The sequence below is a fragment of the Tachypleus tridentatus genome, chromosome 11 (assembly GCF_004210375.1).
Source record: "Tachypleus tridentatus isolate NWPU-2018 chromosome 11, ASM421037v1, whole genome shotgun sequence".
Lineage (NCBI taxonomy): Eukaryota > Metazoa > Arthropoda > Merostomata > Xiphosura > Limulidae > Tachypleus > Tachypleus tridentatus.
The window spans coordinates 80,074,898-80,092,516 of record NC_134835.1 but is presented as its reverse complement, the minus strand read 5'-3'; the positions used below and the strand labels follow the sequence as shown (position 1 = coordinate 80,092,516).

General features: G+C 35.7%; 1 non-coding gene across 1 annotated transcript; it reads left to right on the top strand.

Annotated features, from left to right (window-relative positions):
• The first annotated feature begins 5,017 nt into the window (after positions 1 to 5,017).
• LOC143232941 (small nucleolar RNA U3) lies at positions 5,018 to 5,227 on the top strand. The gene has a single exon (XR_013017900.1). It is a non-coding gene; the product is annotated as a small nucleolar RNA U3 (small nucleolar RNA).
• Positions 5,228 to 17,619: the final 12,392 nt, after the last annotated feature.

Genomic DNA, 17,619 nt, shown 5'->3' with positions numbered 1-17,619 from the left:
CAGCGGTAAAAGAATTTTAATTAAAATCCGTTTTCGTCTTTTGTTTATTAATCAGTAGTATTTCATCATTTGAAGTATCAGCAATGAAAAGTGGTCTGTCTGTCCGAAATATGATAACAACTTTTACAATGTTCCAATCATGACTAGTTTGCTTAATAAGTCGAACATTTCTCTCATTCTATGCAACTCTTCTGAGCTGAGTGAATCTTAGCGTTTAGCGTACCGGACTGTACATCAGCAGGTCTATGGTTGGAGCTTCCAAACGCAAATAATTTGTTTGTCTGTTTGTTTTCTCTAGATTTTTCGCCTAAAGCAACACAGTATGTTATATTCGCGTAGCCGACTCTAATTTTGATCTGATAATCTATAGCTGTGGTTCTCAACGAGGGGTACATGCACCCATGGGGATACAAAAATACGTCAGCGTAACTCAAACAGACGCTGACGATGCCACTAAGGGTTGAGGGGATTTGGAGTATTTGGTTAAGTGGGTGAGTGAGTGCGTGATAATGTCGAAAGATTAACTGGGGATACATTACTGGAAAAAATTGTGAACCACAAATCTACAGTCACCAGCATCCACCCCCATATCTTGTGTTGCGCTGTTCATATCGAACTGAATAGTGACGTTTCGGAGAAAGTTTTTACAGTAACGGAACGTTAACTTGGATCTTCGTCTGAATTCACGTTAAACACAAGGCCACCCCAGTGCTATATGTCACAGAGCACGTAAACGAAATATAAAAGTAAAAACAAATTCCATTATTTATTTAACGATAGCTGTATAGTCCACATTACGCTTAAAACAATATTACGTTCTAAATTCCAAATCTTTCATTATAGTCTTCTGCTAATACTGTTTGAATTTTTGGTAAATTTCTTTTCTACTATTTTAGAAAAAAAACCTTTATAACAATATTAGTATACTAGTACTAAATTTATATTGAAATAGTTGGGAGAATGTGGTATATTAGCAGAAAACATACTTGTGTAAAGTACCGTTTTGGAACAAAATGGACACACAACCCTATGCATTTAACGTTGTGTTTTGAAAACGTATATAAGTATAATACGTAGTTTATAATTTCATACATGTTATGATTTGTTTAAGAAACTTTACAACCCATCACACCATTCTGAATGTTGAATTTCGTGTTCGGTTTTTTGGGTGTGTTGATAATATACTAAGCCGCTCGTCTGCAACATTCCTGGAAAAATCGCTTCTTCTTATGTTTTTACTTTAAGGACGCAGCTGGAGAAACGGTTCTTCTTACGTCGGCAAGACTGTTAAGAGAACCATCCAATTTACCAATGCCGCTCTTTGTACACATGCCTTCAGCCGCTTATGCAAGTTATCTTGAAGCAGGGTGTGGCACGAGAAGGTGTGGGGGAAGGGGGGATGCAGATCCCACAAGCGATAAGAGGATACTTCCGAAAAGCAGCGTCTCATAACACTGTTAAAGAAGATCTCTTATATTTAGCAAGACAAAAAAAAACTTTACAAGATCAACTGATGTTTTGACCAAGTTTAACGCTACAATGCACTGCTGTACTTAAGTAACTCGTGAAAAAATACTGTTGGTTCGGTAAATCAGAAGTGATATTTTTCTTTGGAGTATATGAATATATAAACTTTAAAATAAAGTGTTGCTAGCTAGTTTCAATAATCTGACCACTTCTAATGTAACTTGCCCGTTTAAATTTTTTTTATAGTGTAATCGGACAAGCAAAGGGTCAGACATCCTTTTTTTTTTCGCAGCTGATAGCTACACGAAGTAACAACACATAGAAGGATATGAACTGTTATTAACAGCAGGTCATCAAGTATAGCCACTGTAAATATTCATAATAACTGAAAAAGATCCAAAATCACCTTCCTCTTGGTCAAGTAGATGATTTAACCAGTGAAGCTATAGGGGGTCAGACTTAATAAGCCTTTGTCTTTTAAATCTTGAGGTTGATAAAGATGGTAGTCAGACTAAAAGGAGAGTTGTACATATCTTACACAAGAAATAACCACATGAGTATCGAGTACAAAACCAACCACTTTTCATGTCGCATTAGAGCTTATTGGTTAGTGTGTCCGGATTGTGAATCTGAGTATTCAAAGTTCACATCCCGTTGCTAAAAAAAAAAAAAAAAAAAAATCGATTCACATTTTTAGGCCTTAATTACAATGTAAGAAGGTATTTTTCATAGTGTTATCTGCGGCCCACTTGGTGGTCTATGATGGTCCTCCAGGCAGCCCGAGAACTGGTCCAAAATGCAAGTCACTGACACGCAACTTCAACGACGATGACATACAGATAGAAAACAGGTAGGGGTAGAAACGATAGTGGTCATGAATTTGTTTAATACCCAAATACAATGTAAATAGTACAAAAAAAAGTAAATTATTTACTGCAATAGTAGTATGATGCATGGAATGTAACATCATATGAAACTACATGGCATGCATACATTAATAACGTAACTTACGTACAAGATATATATATATATATATTATCACATATTATAATTTATAACATTTATTTTGTTACGTATGTTTCATATTATAATTTCAAACAACCATCAGTTTTAATTTTAATCCGCGATGACAAGAAAACTCACTTGTAGAGAAAATTATATATGTAAAAACAGCTGGTATGGATAGAGAAAGCACTATGTAGAGGAGCGAACAACGTTTCGACCATTTTCGGTCATCGTCAGGTTCACAAAGAAAGAAAGAGGTAACTGACCGATAGCTGACCACATGTTTGAAGGCGGTTGTGTAATTGAGTGTAGGAATGGAGAGGGCGTGCTTAGATGTTTGATTATATTTATTAATATAGGTATAAAGGTGTTCCTTTGTATTGGTTTATTTTAGGGCTTCAGCAACCCTAATAGAATTCACCACGATGAAGACAAACTTCATGTTCAACAACCACAACTATATACAAACAAATGGGTTAAGCATGGGCAACCTAGTATCACCAGTCCTAGCCAATATTTTTATGACACAAGTTGAAACACAAGCAATTAACACAGCATTACATCCACCACTATATTGGTACAGATATGTAGACAAAACGCTTGCGGAATTCTCATCTACAGAACACACACTTAATTTTTTCAATCACATTAACTCTATACGTCCCAACATTAACTTCACATGTGAACAGGAAGAAAGCAATCAGATATCATTTCCTAATCTCAAAATTAGAAGAACCAATACACAATTTAAAACAGGGATCCACCGAAAAATTACCCATACTGGACTCTACATTCCTTGGGACTCAGCACATGAAACAGAACAAAAACTCAACATACTAAGAAACGAAATAAACATAGCCATAAAACTATGCTCACCAGATAAAATTAAAGACAAATTAGACAAAATAAAACAATACTTCATCAACATCAACAAGTTTCCTCCGTAGAACACATTATACGCACACACCTAGACAAAAAGAAAAATCAACTAATAAAACTAAATATACCCCACGAATTAAAAAATCACGAAACTATATACTGCTGTATTCCATATATTCCCGACATCAGCAAACAAATAACCAACATTTGGCAGAAACTAATAACAAAATAGAAATTCCAGTTAATACCAAATTTTTTCAAAAACCAGGCATAAAACTAAGGTCTATACTACCTAAAACTACACTGACAAACACCACACCAACATTATTTATAAAATACAATGTGATAACTGTCACGACTTCTATATTGGAGAAACAAGTAGGAAAATGGAAACCAGATTCAAAGAACACAAAAAGTCACCTTCAGACGTTTTCAAACACCGCAAGTCAAATCAACATAACATAACCATAAAAAACACCCAAATACTAAATAAAGGAACAAACATAAACAAACGCAAAATTAAAGAAGCCTTACTTATACAAAAACTCAAGCCAAAAATAAACCAATACAAAGGAACACTTTTATACCTATATTAATAAATATAATCAAACATCTAAGCACGCCCTCTACATTCTTACACTCAATTACACAACCGCCTTCAAACATGTGGTCAGCTATCGATCAGTTACCTCTTTCTTTCTTTGTGAACCTGACGATGATCGAAGAAGGTCGAAACATTGTTCGCTCCTCTACATAGTGCTTTCTCTATCCATACCAGCCGGCTTTTACACATGTAATTTTAATTTTAATTTAGAAGTTAATTAAACATCGTAATATATTAAATTTATGATATTTCCCAACAAGATATACACAATTTTCTTACTCAATACAAATATATACTAATATACAAACAACAATATACTTAACAATAAAAGTTATTATAAATAATGATTTATATAAGACAATGTTACTAACTTAAACACATTATTTAGTTTTCTATCTGGTCTTGAACTGAATATTTTAGCGACGGTCCAAAACCACGAAAAGTAAATTAATTTTATGTTGACACATAGATACACTTAACTTGAGGAAAGTGCTAGCTAGATATAGTTTGTTTGGCCTAGCGCTTTTATAAGCGTACTTTTTTACAGAAGAAGATAGATATCTAATATCCTCGTAGAAATGCTAACATTCGAAGTTAATTCAATGAAGTTGAACCTTTCTTAATGTTAGAAATCTATAAACGTTTCTAGTCAATTTCTGTATTTTCCTTATTAATAAGCGTTTATCACAAGTAAAGCCTTCGAAGCTTATAACGCACTGTCAGTAGCTGACAAATAATAATACCTATCTCTTGGGGTCTTGTGAAGGCTTGCTTTTATACACTCACACGAATTTCTCGAACGTTCAACAATGTTCGAAAACACGCTAATGCTTTTGTAAAACGTAAAACATATATTGTTGATTTTTACACTCGAGAATCTTCAACAAATTAAAATAACAGGAGGAACTTGAGCAATGAACATTCAGCTACATACGTTACAAACATTAAGTTGAAACTAACGTAGTAATTAAACTAAATGTATAGCAGTAAATCCATATGACAGATATATAAAAGTAAATGAGGAACAAAGCTACTCGCCTGGCTTACCACTACCTGAAGAACAAGACCATAGTTCATAGGATCATTTCTATAGTATGAAAGTCGAGTTCTCTAAACGAAACTCGAACCCACATTAACCACGATGAGGAGTTATGGGTTTTCCTGAACGTGAAGTCGATGTGTGAGGGATGATATTCGTCATTCCCAATCATCGTTGATGACCGTTCTTCTCTTTGATTAAAAGGCGGAAGGAAGAAACTCTAGCTGAGTGGTCTTTATTTCAACTGAAAAGAAAAAGTAAAAGTGTTGAGTTAGAACTTGTAGACGAAAAAAACCTATGTGCACTTATCTTCATAAAAAAGTATGAAAGACAACTTTCATAAAGAAGAAGTCCGGCATGGCCAGGTGTGTTAAGGCGTTCGACTCGTAACATGAGGGTCGCGGGTTCGTATCCCTGTCGGACCAAACATGCCTGCCCTTTTAGCCGTGGGAGCGTTATAATTTGACGGTCAATCCCACTATTCGTTGGTGAAAGAAGTAGTCTAAGAGTTGGCGGCGGGTTGTGATGATTAGCTGCCTTCCCTCTAGTTTTACACTGCTAAATTAGGGACGGCTAGCGCAGATAACCCTCGTTAGCTTCGCGCGAAATTCAAAAACAAAACAAACAAACAAAACCTGAAGAACATGGCATTACATCTAACTTGACCTCACATGAGGTCAAGTTATATATTGAATTTACGAACACATCATCTACACTAAGTAATTCTTCATTAAGATTCATAGTGTCAGTTTTTTGATCAAACAGCACTCTGTAAACAGTTTGTTTACTTGACAAGTATATTTATATATAATGTAGTCAAGTGCACTTTTTCAGGCATATATGACGTCAATCATCAGTAATAAAAATGAGTAATCTGAGTAAATTCAAAATGTTTTTTTTTCCTGCATTCGAACTAGTAGTTGGTTCGTATCGCTTTGATAACAGTAGCATGTCAAATCCAACTAGTAGATCGGACAGGAGTATTTTAAGAGTTGGTGGCGGATGCTGTTAACTAGATGCTTTTATTCAAGTGCATAAGTGTAGTTTTACAGACTGCTTTGTGCAAGTAGTCCTTGTGTAGTTTTGCGCAAAAATTCTGTGCAGAAATATAATAAACACGTCTGTCCCTGTGTGAGTGATATCGGAGCATTTCCTGTGTAAGTAAGTGATATCGGAGCTGTGCATTTCCTGTGTAAGTAAGTGATATATGAGTATTTGTATTACACTGCAATAGTTTGTTTTGAATTTCGCGCAAAGCTACTCGAGAGCTATCTGCGCTGGCCGTCCATAATTTAGCAGTGTAAAACTAGAGGGAAGGCAGCTAGTCATCACAACCCGCCGCTAACTATTTTTATCAACGAATAGTGGGATTGACCGTCACATTATGACGCTCCCATGGCTGAAAGAACGAGCATGTTTGGTGCGGGGAATGCGAACCCGCGACCCTCAGATTACGAGTCGCACGCCTTAACCCACCTGGCCATGCTGGGTCTCACTGCAATAGATTCGTACATACTATTTCAGTGAATGAATAGCTAACTGATAAATTACTCAACATCTTGCAGGAAGTTACAAAAAACATGAATAAATCAGTTGTCGAACTTCCTAAAGATATTTCTAAACAAACAGTTAACCACATGTTTTGTTCATACCGTTTTTAATCTTCATGATACACTTTATCTATTCTAAGAACTTATGAATAAAAGAGGACATGCTATAATGTGTCTACATACTACGACTATCACAACTAATGGCAGCAATTATTTTCGTCCAATACGAGAGATCCTCAGGCCGGCTGGCATGCAACAGACGTATCAGTTGTCTTGGCGCTATTTATAACACCAGCTTACACGAACCATAACTGATAGTATGTGAATCCGAATTAAATAAGTAGATTAAATATGACAATTATAAATTTTATATAAGCCATTTAGAAATCCTGATCTTATGATCTCAGATTACGAGTCGCACGCCTTAACACGCTTGGCCATGTCGGGCCATGAAAAAGTGACATAAGTGAAGAGAAGCAGTACATGGATACGTATGTGTTGTAGTAATCACATATTATTTTCATTAATAAAAGATATATTAAAACGCTAAATTTTACAGTACTGCACTATTGGCTTTTCCCCTAATAGCTCGATTCTTCCTATGATGACGTTCAAATTTTTCCAACAGGTACGTGATATAATTCGAAAAACAATAAATGTTTTATTATTGAGAGATTCTGATCTGTTTGTAAATAATAGCAGAGAAAACCGATCTAAGACAGCACTGTTAAAATTAAACAATGAAGAAGTAAACAGAAACTGAGCACTGAGGTTGTTCCCTAACAAAGTTATTGTTCTATTCCGTGATTGTGAGGTTGTTCACTTTCACCGTCGCAAAACAATGCTACCGAAACAACGCCGACCATATAACTCTACCTGAATACCACTTGAGTATCATCGTTATTTGAACAATACTGCCTGAATAACACCAAGCTACAGGTAGTCATGTAACAAGTGTCTGTATCTCTAATCAGTTTCACCTGAGAGCTGCCTTCATTCCACACACGAACTCTTCCTTTTTATTAACTAAATGTTAAACATGCATGTTGGTATACTTGTAAAAAATTTGGTATTTTCTTCGCTTGTCAGTCGTTACACAAGCCACAAAGAAATCAGTACGTTTGATTATTCTTAAATCAATCCACTGTATCGTAGCTGTCGACAACGCTACACTGTTGGCATGATTTCACATTCGACTCATGCAAGCATACGCTGAAAAGTTCCGCCCTGGCAACCACTCGTTTCCCTCGGGCAGGGGCCCCACCTCGGAAACAACTCCATGCCACCGTTATCTTATCACTCGGGCACTCTGAGACGCCGTATTAATAGCGTCCAACCTCTCCTTTGTCGCCTATCGCGCGTTATTAGGCCTCGGGCGCGACGGACTCTTCCAACTTGGATCTCGGAATCCGGCGTCACCACAGTACGGGCGGTCTCATGAACTGTTATTTAACAAACCAGTGTCTGCTACGAACATAGCTCCCCGCGAGATTTATGCGAAGAGAGCTTAACTTATCTAGTACTTTTGTGAAACTGCATTTGTGAATGTCGTCGGAGAACGCGAATACAGCTTTTGGAAGTTGACGCTTTAGAAAATGAATAGACTAATGTTTAGGCCTAACGACCAAAACAATTCATTACATTACGGAGCCAAATTAACTTTATAACGCCCCCCATGGCCGAAAGGGTAAGTATGTTGGGTGGAACAGGGATTCGAACCCGCAAGACTGCGAGTACGAGTCGAGTGCCTTAACCACTTAGCTATGCCAGGCCTAGTGTCGTCTTTCTTGACTATTAGGCTAAGCAGTCTTCTCACCTAAGTTATTATATACCTTAATGTTTTTCTGCGGGTTTCTGTTTATTATAATTAAGCGACTCTTGGGTTTGTTAAGCTCGAAACTACACACATGTTCATCCGTGCCGTACTAACTTGGCGTGCCGTACTAACTTGGATATCGAACCTCCATTTTTAGCGTTATAAACCTTCAAACTTAGCGATGAGCTACAGAGCAAGATGCGCAAGAGTAGAACATGGCAAATAAAATGGGCATTTCTTAAAGAATAACTGATTTCTTATAAGAGTTTGATTTACTCTTTAAAGTGTGGGTTAACATATTACTTATATCTAGTTTTATTTAACAAATCTAATTTATCTTTAATATTCATTAGTATAGTGACTTTTATTCACGGTACTAATTTTAGTTCTAATATTTTTTATCATAACGACTACTTGATGTCGTTAGCTTAGTTTATGGACTCAGGGCATATCTAAATCTACTAAGACTAGAGGGAGAACAACTAGCCATCGCCACCCACCGCCAACTCTTGGGCTACTCTTTTGCTAACATATAGTGAGATTAATCGTAACTTTGTAACGCCCACTACGGCTGAAAAGGTAAGTTTGTTTAGTGTGACGGGGATTTGTACCCACGACCTTCATTTTACGAGTCGAGTGCCCTAACCATCTGGCCCTACCTTTGATATTGAGACCATAATTATACATTTATATACGTTAGGTTGTAAGTTTTATATTTCAGAGTTCAGTATTTCTCCTATGGTCCCGGTTATGAACAATAATTCCACTACTTATCTTCACATGACTTTAGAGTTTGTCACCTCCGTAGTTGAGGCCAGAGATAAATATTTGTTAACAGCTCACCTGGCTACTGAGATTGACCACCCTTACATTCGACACTCTGAAGTAAAGTGATGGTCAGCAAGAAATGTCTTCATTCTTCAGATGTTTGGCGTTTGCAAAATGCTCATAGTTTCTTGAAGGAAACAGAGTATTGTCAGATGGATATTAGATAAGAGGGAGGGAAAGAACCAATATGATAAAAGTAAAATTTCAGTTATGTAGACAGCGAAGAGACTCTGGGGTGTGTGTAGTTGGATAAAAAATAATAGACGAGGGGAAGTGACGAAAAATGCTGTTTGTGTGTGTGATGGATATATGAAGAGAATAAGTTAATGTGATAAGGACACCAAGTGGCCAGATAAAGAACTAAACATCATTTCGAACCTCTTAGGTGAAAACGCTACTCTGTACTCTAACTGAAGTTTCACTATCCTTAACAGCCGTCCTTAGAATATATCCAAGTGTGATTCTCCTCATCATGAAAAACCATGTGGCCATTTTACTTAGGGCTATCTGACACAAAGATGTTTGCTTCCAATCTAGACAATTCCTGGCTTCTTATTGATCTAGGTTTGGTAAGCAATTAAGATGACTTCGTGGGTTTACGAGTTGACAAACACGTGGAAATATAAAGGTGTTGCAAGCTGTGTTTTCCTGGGTATTAAAGGCTGTGGTATTCCCCATGTTGGTCTTTGTTTCTAATTTAATAACACAAGTGTTAAGTTGACCTGGTAACTATTCTGCAATTGTCTTATAACATCTAACATCGTATAGTTTTAAATCTAGTTTATTCAGTTTGTCATTCTTAAGGCTTTCCTACTGCAGACCTGGCTGTAGGAATTCACCAAATCGTGAATCCAAGGGCTCGTCAAGGTATGTACACAGTGAAAATGACAGTTAAATCCAACTATTTGGTCAGACAATAATAGCTCAAGAGTAGGTGGTGAACGCAGGTTATCTAGCTGCTTTCCTTCTAGTCTATCAGTTCAAGACTAGGAATGACTATGTGCAGCTAGCACTTGTGTAGCTTTGTACAAACATTCAGAACAAACTGTTCTTGCTTTTGTTTCATTTTTATCACTATAATGACTTTAATTCAAAATTTTAGGTATTTTAAAGGAATTAATAAAAGTGAATTTTGATTTATTGTAGAACTGGGTGGGAATCTTTCTTTATTTGAAGTCACTACATCTCACGTACCAATTCTTCTAAATGTCTGGGGTCAAGTCAAGGTCAGATGTCTTTTGTAAGCTCAGTATTTCCTTAAATTTCCGAGAAGCCTTTCCATATTCAAAGTATTAACTTCGAACAAAGTAAAATGCTTACAAAAGCTATTTGTGGTAGTTGTAGTGAAATATATGGTTTACCTAGAAGTGTAGAAGTTTCATAATGTATTCAGAAAAAAAATTGTGAAATGACCACAGAGAACTGTAAGAATGTGCATCAGAACATGGGTAAAGCAAGTATGTTATAAAATAATGATTGTGGCATAATGGTACAGGAACACAGTTTGACCAGTTTTGTCCTTATCTTCTGCTCAAACAGCTCTACCAATAAAATCACAAATTAAAGACATAAACACCTGTTAGATACGAGTATGAGTTATTGGAACAGTAGTTGAATTAGGAACTGAAAGGTTGAAGGGTTGGACAAAGACAATGGTTCTTGTTCTTCCTTATCCATCTGTATGTAGTAAGTTAGGGTTAAAAAACAACAACTAATGTTTTAGCAGCCATAGTTCCTTGAAGATGGGCCACAGTAGAAACATCTATTTCTTACTTATCATTCTCTGATATAAACAGCTGTATATTCGACAGCTCACACAGAAAGATAGAACAACTCTTCTTTTAAGCTTAGAAAACAGGGACAACTAAAGATAGTGAAATAATGGAGGAAGTAATGAACCCATGGCTTACCGAAAAAGTTTTCTTCAGGTATGTTGCTATTCTGTAGAAAACCAAAACATTTCTGTTCAATGTTTTATATTGTTACATCAGTTACAGCCTATAAAAAGTTTTCCACAAGTAAATTTCCTAATTGATTTACTTTAGTTTTAGTAAGACAGATACAGGTAGTTGTACTAGATCAAAGGATCTTATCCACCATCCAAAACATACCACTTTCTCTGGTCTCAGAAAACTTACACTAATGCTTGCTAATGTTTTATTAGTAGATGTAAATCTAGCTGGCCCATAGAGATTGTTTAGGTTGATCTCACAATAATAATTCTTCCAATCTCTTTATATGCCTAGCGGATGCCTTTATTTCAGGAGAGCTTCTATTATTTGCTCCACTTATAAATCATGTCCTCCACAGCTTCCTCCACCATTCGTCCTACACTGTCTTACGAAGTAAAATTTTCAGAACTTTACAATTACAAGAAAATCAAATAGAAGAAAGAAATATTTTGAAAAATAAGTTTTGCAAAAATTAATCCTTGGTTATTACGCAAATATTAATTTTCTGGTTTAATCAGATGAAACTACGACCAATATATAAGTAAACATACCACAGTATAGTAAACAGAAAAAAAATCTGGTTGTGGTAAAATAAAATTAATTAAAGTAAAAACAGAAAGGGCTCATACAGACGTTTGTATGAATTTGTTTGTTTGGATTTTCGCGCAAAAATACACGAGAGCTATCCGCGCTAGTCGTCCCTAATTTAGCGGTGTAAGACTAGAGGGTTTGTTTGTTTTTTGAATTTCGCACAAAGCTACTCGAGGGCTATCTATGCTAGCCGTCCCTAATTTAGCGGTGTAAGACTAGAGGGAAGGCAACTAGTCATCACCACCCACCGCTCAACTCTTGGGCTACTCTTATACCAACGAATAGTGGGATTAACCATCACTTTTACCGCCCCAACGGCTGTTTGGTGTGACACGGATTCGAACCCGCGGCCTGCAGATTACGAGTCGAACGCCTTAACCCACTTGGATAAGCCAGGCCCGTTAGTATGAAACAAATAAATAGAATATTTGCTTCTACAAGTGAAGTCTCCTTTACCTAAAATTACTGAAAACATAAACAATGTTGGCTGACTTCCATATTCTGGTGTTTAAAGCAAATTTGGGTTGCTGAAACAAGAAGATACTGTTTCATTTCATAAAGACTAACAAGCAAGTAGAAACTTTTTGGTGACTACTTTAGTATGTAACCTTGATAAATTAACGAGCATCTACATCCTGTTTACGATGATGTTAACTAAGTGCAGAACACCTGACACCTGCACGAAAAATTCTGAAAAATATTCATATGTATACTATGTTCTGATTCTTATTTCTTGGCCCGGCATGGCCAAGCGTGTTAAGGCGTGCGATTCGTAATCTGAGGGTCGCGGTTTCGCATCCCTGTCGCGCCGATCATGCTTGCCCTTTCAGCCGTGGGGCGTTATTATGTGACGGTTAGTCCCACTATTCGTTGGTAAAAGAGTAGCCCAAGAGTTGGCGGTGGGTGGTGATAACTAGCTGCTTTCCCTCTAGTCTTACACTGCTAAATTAGGGACAGATAGCCCTCGAGTAGCTTTGTGCGAATTTCAAAAAAACAAACAATCCTTGTTTCGATAGGTTAAAATCTGGCCGTTTAAAACAGCCACAGCAATAGAACAAAGAAGGAGGAAGTTGTAATAGTTAATGTAATACCTATATTTTCCTATATCTTAGATTAATTGTTGTTATTTTTTCATATTTCAAAATTCACTATCTTTTACTGGTTCCAATTTTAACGAGCAAGCTTATTATTTATCTTTCATAAATATAAGTTTGAGAACTGTATCCTTTAAAAGTTTTTCAAATCTTAACAGTCTCTGCCTTCTCTTCTGGTTTTGATGACCACGTAAATTAGTATTGTGAGCACATCGACCAAACAAATACGTAGGAAGACAGTTTTGTAAACTTCACGTTCATTGGTCAACTATCGTAGTGATTATGTTTCCGGTGTTGATCTTTCATTTGACTTAATTCCAGTCTAGTTCCAAAGTATTAAGGTAACCCTAAGAACATTACGTAGTAATACTTCCACATGTAACCCTGCCATAGCTTTCGAGCTCAGGTTATTCTAATTTATTATTTTCAACCTTCTGTTACCTTCACGTGCTTTTCATTTCATTTCTATTATAGTCTCTTTCATTTACCTCTCATAATTAGAGAATCGGAGAAGTTACAGTTGAAATGTATTTATAATTGCTCGTCTGTTTACAGCCTTGTCTTAGGGTTTGCTTGTTGTTTTTTTGCATACAGCTATTTCCCAACAAGTCTGAATTTTTGACTTACTGGACTAAAATCAAGCAACACTTCTTGGGAAATCGCCCTTTCTAACTCCATTTATCACTGACCAGACCAGTCAATGACAACTCTGCATTTTCATCGGAATGTATGGCCAACGATTACAGAAATCTACTTTTTTTGGTAAATAAAACCTATGAAACAGAAAATAAACCAAAATAATATAAATACATTATAAATGGGCAACAACTAGAAAAGTATAACATTCTTAAGATACAGATTTTTAAGGAAGCAGCACTGAACTTCTAAAGACGGTGAAAGTTCAGAAGTGTACAGTTGGTTCTAGACTGTGATTGGCTACTGGAAAAAAGAAAAGGATCAAAACACCCTACAATTAGATGACGTCAGAGATCAAAAGGTTTTAAGAATTTTTTATTGGTTTTTGAATTAAGCACAAAGCTACACAATGGGCTATCTGTGCTTTGCCCACCACGGGTATCCAAACCCGATTTTTAGCGTTGTAAGTCCGCAGACATACCGCTGAGCCACTGGTGGGCTAGTTGTAAGAAAGACAGAATATTTAATTACGTCACTTTTATGTCATACGTACAGTTCTTAGAATACCCACTTCGGCAATCATTCTAAATAAGAATATTCAAGAAAGAGAAAGTCCCAACCCATACTGACTTGTACAAATAAGTATCTGAACCATTTATTGGAATGGCTGTGAGAGGAAAGTGGACACAAACTTTAAATCAAGCGAAAACAAACCTATGGAAATTAGATTTTTTGCACTCAAACTTTGTCTGAGATAGAGAATTAATCCGATTTACATTTCTAACCACGTGCAAACGAAAATTTAGAAAAACTTTACTGGAATGAATTATATTACGGTCGTTATTAAATAATAAAATATTTCATATTTTTTTCATCTTTAAAAAGTTTGTTTGTTTGTTTTTGAATCTCGCACAAAGCTACTCGAGGGCTAGGTGTGCTAGCAGTCCCTAATTTAGCAGTGTAAGACTAGAGGGAAGGCAGCTAGTCATCACCACCCACCGCCAACTCTTGGGCTACTGTTTTACCAACGAATAGTGGAATTGACCGTCACATAATAACGCCCCCACGGCTGAAAGGACGAGCATGTTTGGCGCGATGGGGATGCGAACCCGCGACCCTCAGATTACGAGTCGCACGCCTTAACACGCTTGGCCATGCCGGGCCAGTTCTTTAAAAAGAGATAGACTTGGTATGAAGAATAACACGCTAAATATCTGTTTGAATTTTGGAAGTGTAGCTGTAGACAGTTTATAATAGTGCATAGAAATAGTTAGCATTCGTCTATGTGTTTTATTCTTGCTTACAATATATCTTTAGTTTTCTGAATTGTTACAGATAAATACAAGTCTTTAATAGTAAGACAATCAAATAACACTTCTGAATGTGTTTTATTGTTATAGAGAAAATGTCTTTAGTTTTCTGAATTACAACAGTTGATGAAATCGGGTAACGTTTTTGTGTAAGTTTTCTTTGTTTCATAGAACGTGCGTTCGGTTTTTTTATTAGAAAAATCCAAAATTGCCTGTGGTAATGGGCATACCTTATACGGATCAAGGACAATGCCTCACCTCTATGATATGAGCACTGACTTTCGCTTTAAAACAAACTAATTTTTGATGTTGCATTTCTGTTAATAAATACAGATTTTAGCAAAAATTTGTCATTACTTTGATAAAACATAAGATGCGTATTTTGTGAAATATTATAACTGTAAGACTTGAATATGGTAATCATGTGAAATCAACCACCAAAACTTCTCTAATTTTTATAAGTATTCAAAGAGTTTTTTGAACGATGTTTCAAATGCGGACAAAAGTTTTTCTTTACATGAATTGAATCGTCAAATTTTTTGTTTTGTGTTCAGATAAAATTGTTTTTTTTGTTCGTATATCTTTCGTGTTTTCCAATCATTTATCGAAAATTTTTAGTCTCTTATATTCAGCAGAAAAATGTGTCTGACAATTATTTTATTCTACTAAAACCATTTCTTTTTAATGAGACACCAATGAGAGACCAAATATATAAAAAGATATATTGTATAAAAAGTAATTGAGTAAGACTTTGTCCGTATTTTTTCCAAAACCTGGCAAGACATTGTTCGTCTTGCATTTTCTGTTCATCCTTACAAAGGAACACGAGTTATTCTTTATGAATGACTGTGTTAGCCATCTATTCTTAACATATTTTACACTACAGTTTCCAGGTTAAAACCTGAAGCATGGTAGCAAAAAGATTGTACTAATTATTTGTACACAAAAATACCATATTGTAATGAGAAAAAGTATTAAATTTCAACAAACACATAAATGAAAATAACTTATAAAATATTCGTAATATTAACTTACAGCATAAAACTATTTAAATTGAGTATTTTATTTTTCTGATAGAGATCATATTATTCTATAAGATACAATAAAGATATTATTTTCTTACAACTGGCCTGTAAAAATAACTACTGTTTCCAGTTGTAACTATTACGTAGCCTATACTGTGGATAAGAAAATTCCGAACACAACACTATACGGGAAACATTATACACTTTAACTGTACCAGATCGATTAACCTTGAGAGCATACGCTGCTGTTATATAAAGAGATCACTTCTAGAAAAGAGGACAGGACAGTAAATTACCAGCCTCACGAACATGTCACGGTTATCATGACTAACTATGAACATAATCTCCTAAAGAGAATGGGTATATATAAAAAATGTACAGGCTTAAAGTACAGTAGGTTAGAAAGAGTAGATGTGTGCTAGCAGAAAAGAAGGTAGAATTGTAAGGAAAATTAGGCTAAAGGACAGACTAAAAGTAAAGACCGGTAAAGAGTATAAAAAAGAATGATGGTGAGATAAATGGGTGAAAATAGAAAGATAGGAACACAGAAGATAATGTAGGTGAGAAAAACCGATAAAGGACAAAGTAGAAATATTAAAGACTAATAGGACAAACTAAATAAAAGAAATAAGAAATAAAAATGAGAAAATAGTGGGTGTGACAAAAAGGGTGGACAGAGAAACGTGATAGGCTAATTAAAACAACAAAGGAAGATCAGAAGGTCTGATTGAATGACTATGAATTTTAACTTCTCTACTTGAGTCATTTTTAACAGAGCTGCAGATCTAAGTAAAATAGAATGTCTTTCTTTATAGCCTAACTAATTAAGAGAAATATGAGGTAGTTACACAGACTCCAACTATAACATGATGTAATTACACAATCCTCAACTACGACATCACGTAATTACGCAATCCTCAGCTATAACTATAGCATATATAATTACACAATCCTCAACTACGACATCACGTAATTACGCAATCCTCAGCTACAACTATAGCATATATAATTACACAATCCACAAGAATAACTATAGCATCATGTAATTACACAATCCTCAAAAATAACTATAACATCATGTAATTACACAATCATCAACTATAACACCATGTAATTACACAATCCTCAGCTATAACTATAACATCACGTAATTACACAATTCTCAACTATTATATACAAGAGTTGTCTTAGTCATTTTGTAACCCTGGGCAGAATTCAGTAAATAGGGCCCCATAATGATCAAAAAGCTCAAAAGTAGATTAATAAGCATAGATAACATAGGAGGGGGGGTCATTCCATGTGTGGGGACCCCGGGCAATTGCCCTGTTTGCGCAATAGGTAAGACTGACTATGATTATATAATGCAATTCCATAGTACCCAGCTATAATATCATGTAATTATTTTTTAGCCAAAACGTGTCGTCATAAGTCATTAGTCTACACTTTCAGTACTGAACTCGAGTGTACATAGTGAATGTTCAAGTGTTGTAGGTTGTTATATTCATGACACACGTTTGTGTAAAGGAAATCCAGCCATGTAGTTCACGCTCGGATGGGTCTTTAGTTTCATATTTGTCAAAATGTCTTCTCATTCCTTTACCACTGCTGGCTTAGTAATGCATCATCCCATTCAAGCAAAACACCAAATTATATTCTTTAACACAAATAAAAGCTACATTCAAACGTCACAGGTTAACCTAAGCATGAAAACTGTCATTGTAGGTACGTGTCTTATTTATTCCTCACCCCATCCTACCCTCATTGAATAACTTTAAACGCTCGCATAAATCTATACTATACAGCATTTCGTGTCTGTCTATTTG